Genomic DNA, 10,458 nt, shown 5'->3' on the forward strand with positions numbered 1-10,458 from the left:
TTAGATAATCTAGAAATTGTATATTCTCTTACACTACTATGTAATAAAATTATACAAAATATTTTAATTCATCCACTTTTTCCAATGTGATGGCATGTTTTGTATGTCATTAAAATTTATAATTCACCTTTTCCTAGTGAAAAAATAATAACCCAATAAAGTATTTTGTAGTTGAATTTTTCTTTTGTTACTAGTGAATCAATAATAACAGGTTTGAATAGGGGATACTACACAAGTGAATTGTTTGGAGTTAATTCTTAGGCCAACTATTGCTGGAATGAAAATTCATATTTGTAATGAATATTTAATTATGATTTGGCAATATATATTGTTTGACTTTCATTGTGTGGAACATGTTTGAAAACAAAAAGCATTTAAAAATATTTGAAACAGGGACAATTTGCTCAGTCTGGAAGGAGGTGACAGGACCTGCCTGTACTGAATCCACCAGGTTTAAGTGAATCCCCAGTGATGCCTTGATCCTGGAGGACATGGGAATGGAGGGGAGGGGCTGGGGGGAATGTGGGGATCGGGGCGGTAGGGGGGAGGACAGAGGAACTCATGGCTGATGTATAAAATTTAAAACACATAATAATAAAGAAAAGAAAGAAATTATGTCTCCAAGAATAAAGCAAAGGAAAAAAGTCCTATACACAATTTTTTATAGAGGGTAAGTAGGAAATAACTGTAAAACCTATACAACTGTAATCTCTTGATTACAGTTTCCCTTTCTCCTTATATACTAAACTTTTTCTTTTCTACTTAGGAATATATCCATATCTCTTTCCTGGGGAAACTACAAGGCAGCGCCATGATAAGCAATGATTTATTACCTTGTGCCAACTCACTTTGAAGGCATTTCAAAGTATAAAGCAGATGAATGGGCCATATTTCAAATGGGCCTTCAAATCTGAGGATCACATTATTGATCAGAATAACAAAGAATATATTGGCTAAACAACTTTACAATGCAGTAATATAGAAAAAATGAGTGAAAATTAATGAAATTCATTTATCAGAGTTCTGTTTTGAATAGAAAATATATCTGTGTATGTTTTGATATTCTTAAAGAGAATTAAAATTCATTTACCAAAGAAATACTATACAAAGTATTAATACAATACAAGCATGATACTATTTTACATACAATGGGTAATATAATTATGAACTTTAAAAGTCATTATATTTGTAATCTGATGAGAAACTAACCTATGAGGTGCAAGATGATAGCAGAAACACAATGGAATAAAAATAGTGTCTTAAAATGCACCAGGGTACAATACAGAAAGCTGTTATGTGATATTTTGTTGTGTTCTGATAAATAAAGATTTCCTGAAAACCAGAGAGTAGAGTGAGTCACTAGTTAACCATAGAGGCCAGGAAAGGGTGGCTCACATTTTTAATCCCAGAACTTGGGAGACTCACACCTTTATTCCAGCACTTGGGAGGCTCATGCCTTTAATCCCTGCACTCCACTGCTTTGGAGGTTGTGACAGGGATATAAGGTGGGTGGAGACAGGATCTTAGGCTCTTTTAGTCTGAGGATCCAGAGAAATAAGAAGTCATCAGTGGCTGATCTTTTGCTTCTCTGTTCTTCCATGTTACTATCTAATATTTTGATATTTGACAACTTGTTTTTATTGATGAGACTAATTAAGATCATGTTTCAGAAAGCTACTCATTAATATTTGTTGGAAACAAACCACAACTGATTAAGATAAAGGATTTAAAAAAATACATCAGGTTTATATAAAGAGAAAGGGGAAATATTACACAAGGTAATATCATCATTGATGTATATTCCAACATTGGGATGTTACTGTGAAAAATAAATTTTCATATTACTTAACAGCAATTATCTGAACCATAACTTTCTGAATTAACACTTTGTTATGTGCTCTCAAGCAATTCAATCTTTTTGTATGTGTTTCAGAATCCTTAAATAATCATACTAGCCTCAAGCAAAGTGTCAACATTTTCAACTGTTCATGCATTTAAAACTTAACTGTGATTGAGAAATACTATATAAAGCATTTAGTGTATAAATTACCATATATTTACTATTGAAATGATGAATCGATGCAAAGTTTGATGAGCATATACTCCCAGTACTGAGTTATAATCAGTAAAAATAGAACCTAGAATATGGATTCTTAATAAAAATTTACAGAATTAATAAAGAAAAACAAGGCTGGTCAAATCACAATAGATACAGAACAGAAATTCATGGCATTTGAGATTTTTCCTATGGTCACTGGAAAATATAGAGACCTATTTTGAATTTGTATTGAAAATATAAATATTAAGTCCAAATGTTAGTAAAAATAATTGTCAATTGAGTCAATTACATTATTCATGTTTTAGTAGTTTATTATAATTGTCTTAATTTTATACAAATGTTTTGGATTCACATAAGACTAGTATTTGCAATTAAGAGCTCTACAGTAAATAATAAATTTGTATATTTTTGGTAACTTCAATACTTAAAATATTATGAGAAGTCAGTAAAACTGGAAATATATAAACAGTCTAAGTGTTGATAGAGTGCTCTCAGCATTTGACTCACCAAATTTCTGTGGATGAGTGAGTTCTTTATAATTCACTATTTTTTTTTATTTTTTTTAAAGGTTTCAAACAGCTAGCTCATGCACTAAGGACAGAACTTGGTCCCACAGACTGGGTGCCTCCTAAGCAAATCTAGCTATTCAATTGTCTCACTTATCCAGAGGACCTGATCCAGCTGGGGGCTCCACAGCCTTTGGTTCATAATTCCTGTGCTTCTATTCATTTGGCTATTTGTCCCTGTGCTTTTTGCAATCTTGGATTCAACAATTCACGCTCTTGCAGACCCTCCTCTTTCTCAACAGTTCGACACTTGGAGCTCCACATGGGGCCTGACTGAGGATCTCTGCATCCACTTCCATCAGTTACTGGACGACAGTTCCAGCATGACAGTTAGGGTGTTTAGCCATCTGATCACCAGACTAGGTCAGATCAGGCTTTCTCTCGACCATTGCCAGCAGTCTACAGAGGATGTATCATTGTGGATTTTGGGGGACCTCTCCAGCACTCTGCCTATTACTGTTCTCATTTATCATGGTCTGTTGTTCCTCATTCTCCTTTTCTGTTCTTGATCCGGCTGGGATCTCCTGCTCCCCTAAGCTTTCATTCCCTCAAATCTTGCCCTTCATTACTCCCATGGTCGTCCAGATTGTTCATGTAGATATCATCCATTTCTCTGTCATTGGGCAATACTTAGGACTTTACTAGGGTCCCGTTTTCTAGGTAGCCTCCCTGGAGTTGTGGAGAAGTCTAGTCATCTTTGTTTTACATCTAATATCCTCCTATGAGTGAGTTCATACTGTGCTTGTGCTTCTAAGTCTGGGTTACCTCACTCAGGATGGTTTTTTCTAGATCCATCCATTTGCAAACCTCATGATATCATTGTTTTTCTCTGCAAAGTAGTACTCTATTGTGTATATGTAGCATATTTTCTTTATCCATTCTTCAGTTGAAGGGTATCTAGGTTGTTTCCAGGTTCTGGCTATTACAAACACTGCTGATATGAACATAGCTGAGCAAATGCCCTTGTGGTATGATTGAGCATTCCTTGGGTATATGCCCAAGAGTGCTATAGCTGGGTCTTGGGGAAGATGGATTCCCAATTTTTTAAGGAAGGGCCATATTGATTACCAAAGTGGCTGTACAAGCTTGCATTCCCACCAGCAGTGAAGGAGAGTTCCCCTTGGTCCACATCCTCTCCAGCATAAGCTGTCTTCTGTGCTTTTGATCTTAGCCATTCTGACAGGTGTAAGGTGGTATCTCAGAGTCATTTTGATTTGCATTTCCCAGATAATTAGGGATGTTGAGCAATTCCTTAAATGTCTTTCAGCCATTTGAACTTCCTCTGTGGAGAATTCTCTGTTTAGTTCTATAGCCCATTTCTTAATTGGACTGTTGGGCATTTTGATGTCTAATTTCTTGAGTTCTTTTATATTCTGGATATCAGCCCTCTGTCAGATTTGGGGTTGGTGAAGACCTTTTCCAATTCTGTAGGCTTTTGCTTTGACTTGTTGACCTTGTCCTTTGCTCTACAAAAGTTTCTCAGGTTCAAAAAGTCCCATTGATTGATTGTTTCTCTCAGGGTCTGTGCTACTGGTGTTATATTTAGAAAGTGATCTCTGGTGCCAATGCATTCAAGACTACTTCCTACTTTCTCTACTATTAGGTTCAGAGTAACTGGATTTATGTTGAGGTCTTTGATCCACTTGGACTTAAGTTTTGTGCATGGTGACAGATATTGATCTATTTGCAGCCTTCTACACATTGACATCCAGTTATGCCAGCACCATTTGTTGAAGATGCTTTCTTTTTTCCATTGTACATTTTTGGCTTCTTTGTCAAAAATTATATGTTCATAGGTGTGTGGGGTAATGTCAGGGTCTTCAGTTGGATTCTATTGGTCCACATGTTGGTTTTTATGCCAGTACCAAGCTGTTTTTATTACAGTGGCTCTATAGTAGAGCATGAGGTTGGGGATTATGGTGCCTCCAGAGGTTGTTTTATTGTACAGAATTCTTTTGGCTATCCTGGGTTTTTTGTTTTTCCATATGAAGTTGAGTATTATTCTTTCCAGATCTGTGAAGAATTGTGTTGGTAATTTGCTGGGAATTGCATTGAATCTGTGGATTGCTTTTGGTAAGATCACCATTTTTACTATGTTAATCCTGCCTATCCATGAGCATGGGAGATCTTTCCATTTTCTGATATCTTCAATTTCTTTTTTCAGGGACTTAAAGTTCTTGTCACATAGGTCCTTCACATGCTTAGTTAGAGTAACCCCAAGGTATTTTATATCTTTTGTGGCTATTGTAAAGGGTGATGTATCACTGATTTCTTTCTCAGCCTGTTTGTCTATTGTATATAGGAGGGCTACTGATTTTTTGGAGTTGATCTTGTATCCTGCAATATTGCTGATGATTTTTATTAGCTGTATCAGTTCCTTGGTTGAATTTTTGTGGTCATTCATGTATACTAACATGTCATCTGCAAATAGGGAGATCTTGACTTCTTCCTTTCCAATTTGTATCCCCTTAATCTCTTTATGTTGTCTTATAATTCTGGCTAGAACTTCAAGTACTATATTGCAGAAGTAGCGGGAGAGGTGACAGCCTTGCCTTGTTCCTGATTTTAGTGGTATTGCTTTGAGTTTCTCTCCATTTAATTTGATGTTGGTTGTTGGCTTGCTCTAGATTGCCTTTATTATGTTTAGGTATGTTCCCTGTATTCCTGATCACTCCAAGACCTTTATCATGAAGGGGTGTTGGATTTTGTCAAATACCTTTTCTGCATCTATTGAGATGATCATGTGGTTTTTTTTAAATTTGAGTTTGTTTATATGGTGTATTACATCGACGGACTTTGGTATGTTGAACCACCTTTGCATCCCTGGGATGAATCCTAATTGATCATGGTGGATAATTGTTTGGATGTGTTCTTGGAGACTGTTTGCCAATATTTGATTGAGTATTTTTGCATCAATGTTCATGAGGGAGTTCGGTCTGTAGTTCTCTTTCTTTGTTGCATCTTTGTTTGGTTTAGGAATCAGGGTAATTGTAGCCTCATAGAAGGAGTTTGGTAATATACCTTCTGCTTCTATTGTGTGGAAAAATTTAAAGAGTATTGGTATTAAGTCTTCTTTGAAGATCTGTAGGAATTCTGCAGTGAAAACATCAGGTCCAGGGCTTTTTTTGGTTGGGAGACTTTTAATGATTGATTCTATTTCCTTAGGGGTTATTGGACTATTTAAATGGTTTATCTGGTCTTGATTTATCTTAGGTATGTGGTATCTATCCAGAAAATTATCCATTTCTTTTAGATTTTCCAGTTTTGTGGAGTAGAGGTTTTTGAAATATGACCTGATGATTCTCTGGATTTCCTTATTGTCTGTTGTTATGTCCCCCTTTTCATTTCTGATTTTGTTAATTTGGATGCTCTCTCTCTTTTGGTTAGTTTGGATAAGGGCTTGTCTATCTTGTTGATCTTCTCAAAGAACCAGCTCCTTGTTTCATTAATCCTTTGTATTGTTCTTTTTCTTTCTATTTTATTGATTTCAACTCTCAATTTGATAATTTCCTGGTGTCGGTTCCTCCTGGGAGACTTTGCTTCTTCCTGTTCAAGGGCTTTCAGGTGTGCTGTCAAGTCACTAGCGTGAGATTTCTCCAGCTTCTTTATGTGGGCATTCAGTGCTATGAATTTCCCTCTTAGCACTGATTTCATAGTATCCCATAAGTTTGGGTATGTGGTGTATTCATTTTCATTGATCTCTAGGAAGTCTTTAATTTCTTTATTTCTTCCTTAACCCATTGGTGATTTAGTTGAGCATTATTCAGTTTCCATGAGATTGTAGGATTTCTGTAGTTTTTTCTGTTGTTAAAATCTAACTTTAAACAATGGTCGTCTGATAGAACACAGGAGATTATTCCAATTGTTTTGTATCTGTTGAGATTTGCTTTGTGGCCAAGTATGTGGTCAATTTTAGAGAAGGTTCCATGGGGTGCTGAGAAGAAGGTATATTCTTTATTGTTTGGGTGGAATGTTCTGTAGATTTCGATTAAGTCCATTTGAGCCATAACATCAGTTAAGTCCATTATGTCTCTGTTAAGTTGCAATTTGGCCAATCTGTCCAGAGGTGAAAGTGGGGTGTTGAAGTCTCCCACTATTAATGTGTGCGGTTTTATATGTGATTAAGCTTTAGTAATGTTTCTTTTACATATGTGGGTACCCTTCTGTTTGGGGCATGAATGTTTAGAATTGAGACTTCATCTCGGTGGATCTTTTCTGCGATGAGTATGTAATATCCTTCATCATCTCTTTTGATTGATTTTAGTTTGAAGTCTATTTTGCTGGATATTAGGATGGCTACACCACCTTGCTTCTTAAGACCATTTGATTGGAAAATCTTTTCCCAGCCTTTTATTCTTAGGAGGTGTCTGAATTTGAGGTGTGTTTCATGTATGCAGCAGAAAGATGGGTCCTGTTTTCATATCCATTCTGTTAGTCTGTGTCTTTTTATAGGTGAAATAAGTCCATTGATATTAAGGGATATTAATGACCAGTGATTATTTGTTCCAGTTATTATTTTTATTTTTTGGTGGTAGTGTGTGTGTACTTCTCTTCTTTGGGGTTTACTGCTGTATTGCTATCTATTGCCTGTGTTTTCCTGGGTGTATCTGCCTTCCTTAGGTTGCAATTTTCCTTCTAGTGCTTTCTGTAGGCCTGGGTTTGTGGATAAGTATTGTTTAAATCTGGTTATGTCTTGGAAGGTCTTGTTCACTCCATCTATGATGATTGAAAGTTTTGCTGGGTATATTGGTCTAGGTTGGCATCCATGGTCTCTTAGTTTCTGCATTATATCTGTCCAGGTCCTTCTGGCTTTCAAGGTCTCCATTGAGAAATCAGGTGTTATTCTGACGGGTTTGCCTTTATAAGTCACTTGGCCTTTTTCCTTTGCTGCCCTTAATATTCTTTCTTTATTCTGTATGTTTAGTTGTTTAATTTTTATGTGGCAAGGGGACTTTTTTGTGGGTCTAGTCTGTTTGGTGTTGTATAGGCATTGTATCTCCATAGGCATTTCCTTCTTTAATTTGGGAAAGTTTTCTTCTATGATCTTGTTCAATATATTTTCTGTGCCTCTGAGTTGGTATTCTTCTCCTTCCTCAATCCCTATTATTTGTAGGTTTGGTCTTTTCATGGTGTCCCAAATTTCTTGGACATTTTGGGTCATGACTTTGTTGGTTTTAGTGTTTTCTTTGACTGATGAATCTATTTCTTCTACTGTATCTTCAACACCAGAGATCCTCTCTTCCATCTCTTGCATTCTGTTGGTTATACTTGCCTCTGAAGTTCCTGTTTGTTTACTCAGATTTTGTATTTCCAATATTCCTTCTGCTAGTGTCTTCTTCATTTTTTCAATTTCCCTCTTCAGGTCTTGGATTGTCTCCCTTGCTTTTTCATGATTTTCATTCAAGGATTTATTGTTTTCTTCTGCTTTAATTGTCCTTTCCTCTAGTTTTTTATAGCGTTCTTCCCATTTTTTTTGTCTGTTCCTCTACATTATTTTTGATTTCTTCTATATAAGGATCTAGCCTCTTCATGATGTTACTTATAAGGATGTTTTCTTCTTCTTCTTCCATTCCATGATGTTCAGGTCTAGCTTTTAGAGAAGGGCTGGGTTCTGGTGATGCTGCATTGCTCTTTATTTTGTTTTATGTACTTCTGCCTTGACGTATGCCCATCTCCTCTTGTGTTCGTTCTTGGTCTTATCAGTGTACTTGGTCCAGAGAGAGTTGACAGATTTAGGGAGCCTCTCTCTGGTCCAGATGGAAGCTCTGGGCCAGATGGGAGCGCTGGTCCAGATGAGAGTGCTGGCCAGATTGGAGCTGGGGTGCTGGACTCTGAGTCTCAGGAAGTCCTTTGTGTCCTTTTTTTGTCCAGATGGGAGCTCCTCTTGTCCAGATGGCAGTAAGCCTCTAGCTTACTGTAAAAACAAAATCAGAACCTCCTTTCCAAAGAAACGTATCCTTAGATCCATATTTTAAAGTCAAGATACATTTAAAAGCCTGGTGGTGGTGGTGCACACATTTAATCCCAGCACTCAGGAGGCAGAGGCAGGCAGATCTCTGTGAGTTCAAGGCCAGCCTGGTCTACAAAGTGAGTTCCCAGAAAGGCACAAAACTCCACACAGAAATCCTGTCTCAAAAAACAAAAAAAAAAAAAAAAAACCGAAAAAGAAAAGAAAAAAAGATACATTAAAAATACACATGTTGGCTTAACTCAACAGCTTTTATGAACAAAATTTTTTCTGCAGTTAAAAATTCCAAAGACAACACAATTCATATACTCTGTGTAATATCCATCTTTTTGTGGCTTATTTTTTATACTACCTTTATTGACTTTTAAAAGACTTTATTTTTAAAAACTATCTATTCTTTATATAACTGTATAAATTCCTTTTCCTCTGTCTTTCCAAGACTATGTACATTTTTACACACATTGTAAAGCTTTTAAAGTCTTGTTCCATCCTAATCTGTCTTATTGTGAATCCATTGTTTTAAACAGCAGCATTACTAGGGCTACAATAACAGCTGTGGCTGGTGGCTCCGCCCACCTCAGCTTCCCAACATGGCTGTCGTACAGTTACCACCAGCTCTGGGAGCCATCAATTCTCAGAAATAGTGGGTCTATACTTCTATCAAAGCAGCATGTAGCCCAGAAACCTTTTTTTTTTAACTAGCAAAGGCTAAACCCCCCACACAGCAGCTGCATAATGTGAGGCTTGGAGATGCCTCCTCCCTGTCATACTCAACAGTAACATGAGAGAAAACTAGGATGCTGTTTTTAGCTCTGTTTTAGAATCTATTTTCTCAGGTTTAGGTGGAAACTCTTGCCCCACAAAGGGTGCCAGTTGTAGCTGGAGTTTCTGAAAGTGCTGTGGGTATTGCTCTGTAAAAATAAAATGCTGATTGGCCAGTAGCCTCGCAGGAAGTATTGGTGGGACAAGCAGAGAAGAGGATTCTGGGAACAGGAAGGCTAAGACAGAAGACTCTGCCAGCTGTAGCCATGAGTATAAACATGTAAGATACTGGTAAACCACAAGCCATGAAGCAAGGTATTGATTTATAGAAATGGGTTAATTTAAGATGTAAGAACTAGATAGCTAGAAGTCTGAGCCATTAGGCCAAACAGTTTAAATAATATAAGAGTCTGTGTGTTTATTTTATAAGTGGGCTGTGGTAGACCCTGATAGTAAACTCCAGCTACAAGATGGAGGGTGTCTTAAAGAGTAACCCTTTCAGCCTTACCTTCTTGTAAGAGGAAATGGGGGGGGGGGGGGAAAGCTGGAGAGGTGGGAGGAGGGAAGAGAGGATCTGTGATTGGTATGTAAAGTGAATAAAAATTTCTTAATATAAAAAAGAGTAACTCTTTCTTTCATCCTTAAGTTACTTGTATCAGAGTATTCATCACAGCAACACCAAAAAATTTAAGAAAGACAACTCATAAAGCTCTTATTAACACTCTTCTGTAGGCATATTTTCAACTTCAAGTTTTTATTTATCTATGATAATATTCCAATAATACAAGTGAAGTGTTATATAATAATAACATGTTAAAAATTCATATGACACTGTCAAACTTTTCTAAAATGGTTGTATCCAATTTATATCCTCATAAGTAGTATATGAGTAACTCATTACTTTGTATTATCACCAACATTCTGTGTTATTTTTAATTTAGAAATTCAGAAAGGCATATGATTATATGTTTGGTGCCTTCAAATTGCTTTTCCCTGTTGGATAATTATTCTTAATGTATTTTCATGTGCCTATTTGGCAAAATAATCATTCATATGTTTTGCTTATTTTCTGAGTTTGTTTTGGATTTTCATTTGTTCGGTTT

Source organism: Onychomys torridus, chromosome X, assembly GCF_903995425.1.
Source record: "Onychomys torridus chromosome X, mOncTor1.1, whole genome shotgun sequence".
Lineage (NCBI taxonomy): Eukaryota > Metazoa > Chordata > Mammalia > Rodentia > Cricetidae > Onychomys > Onychomys torridus.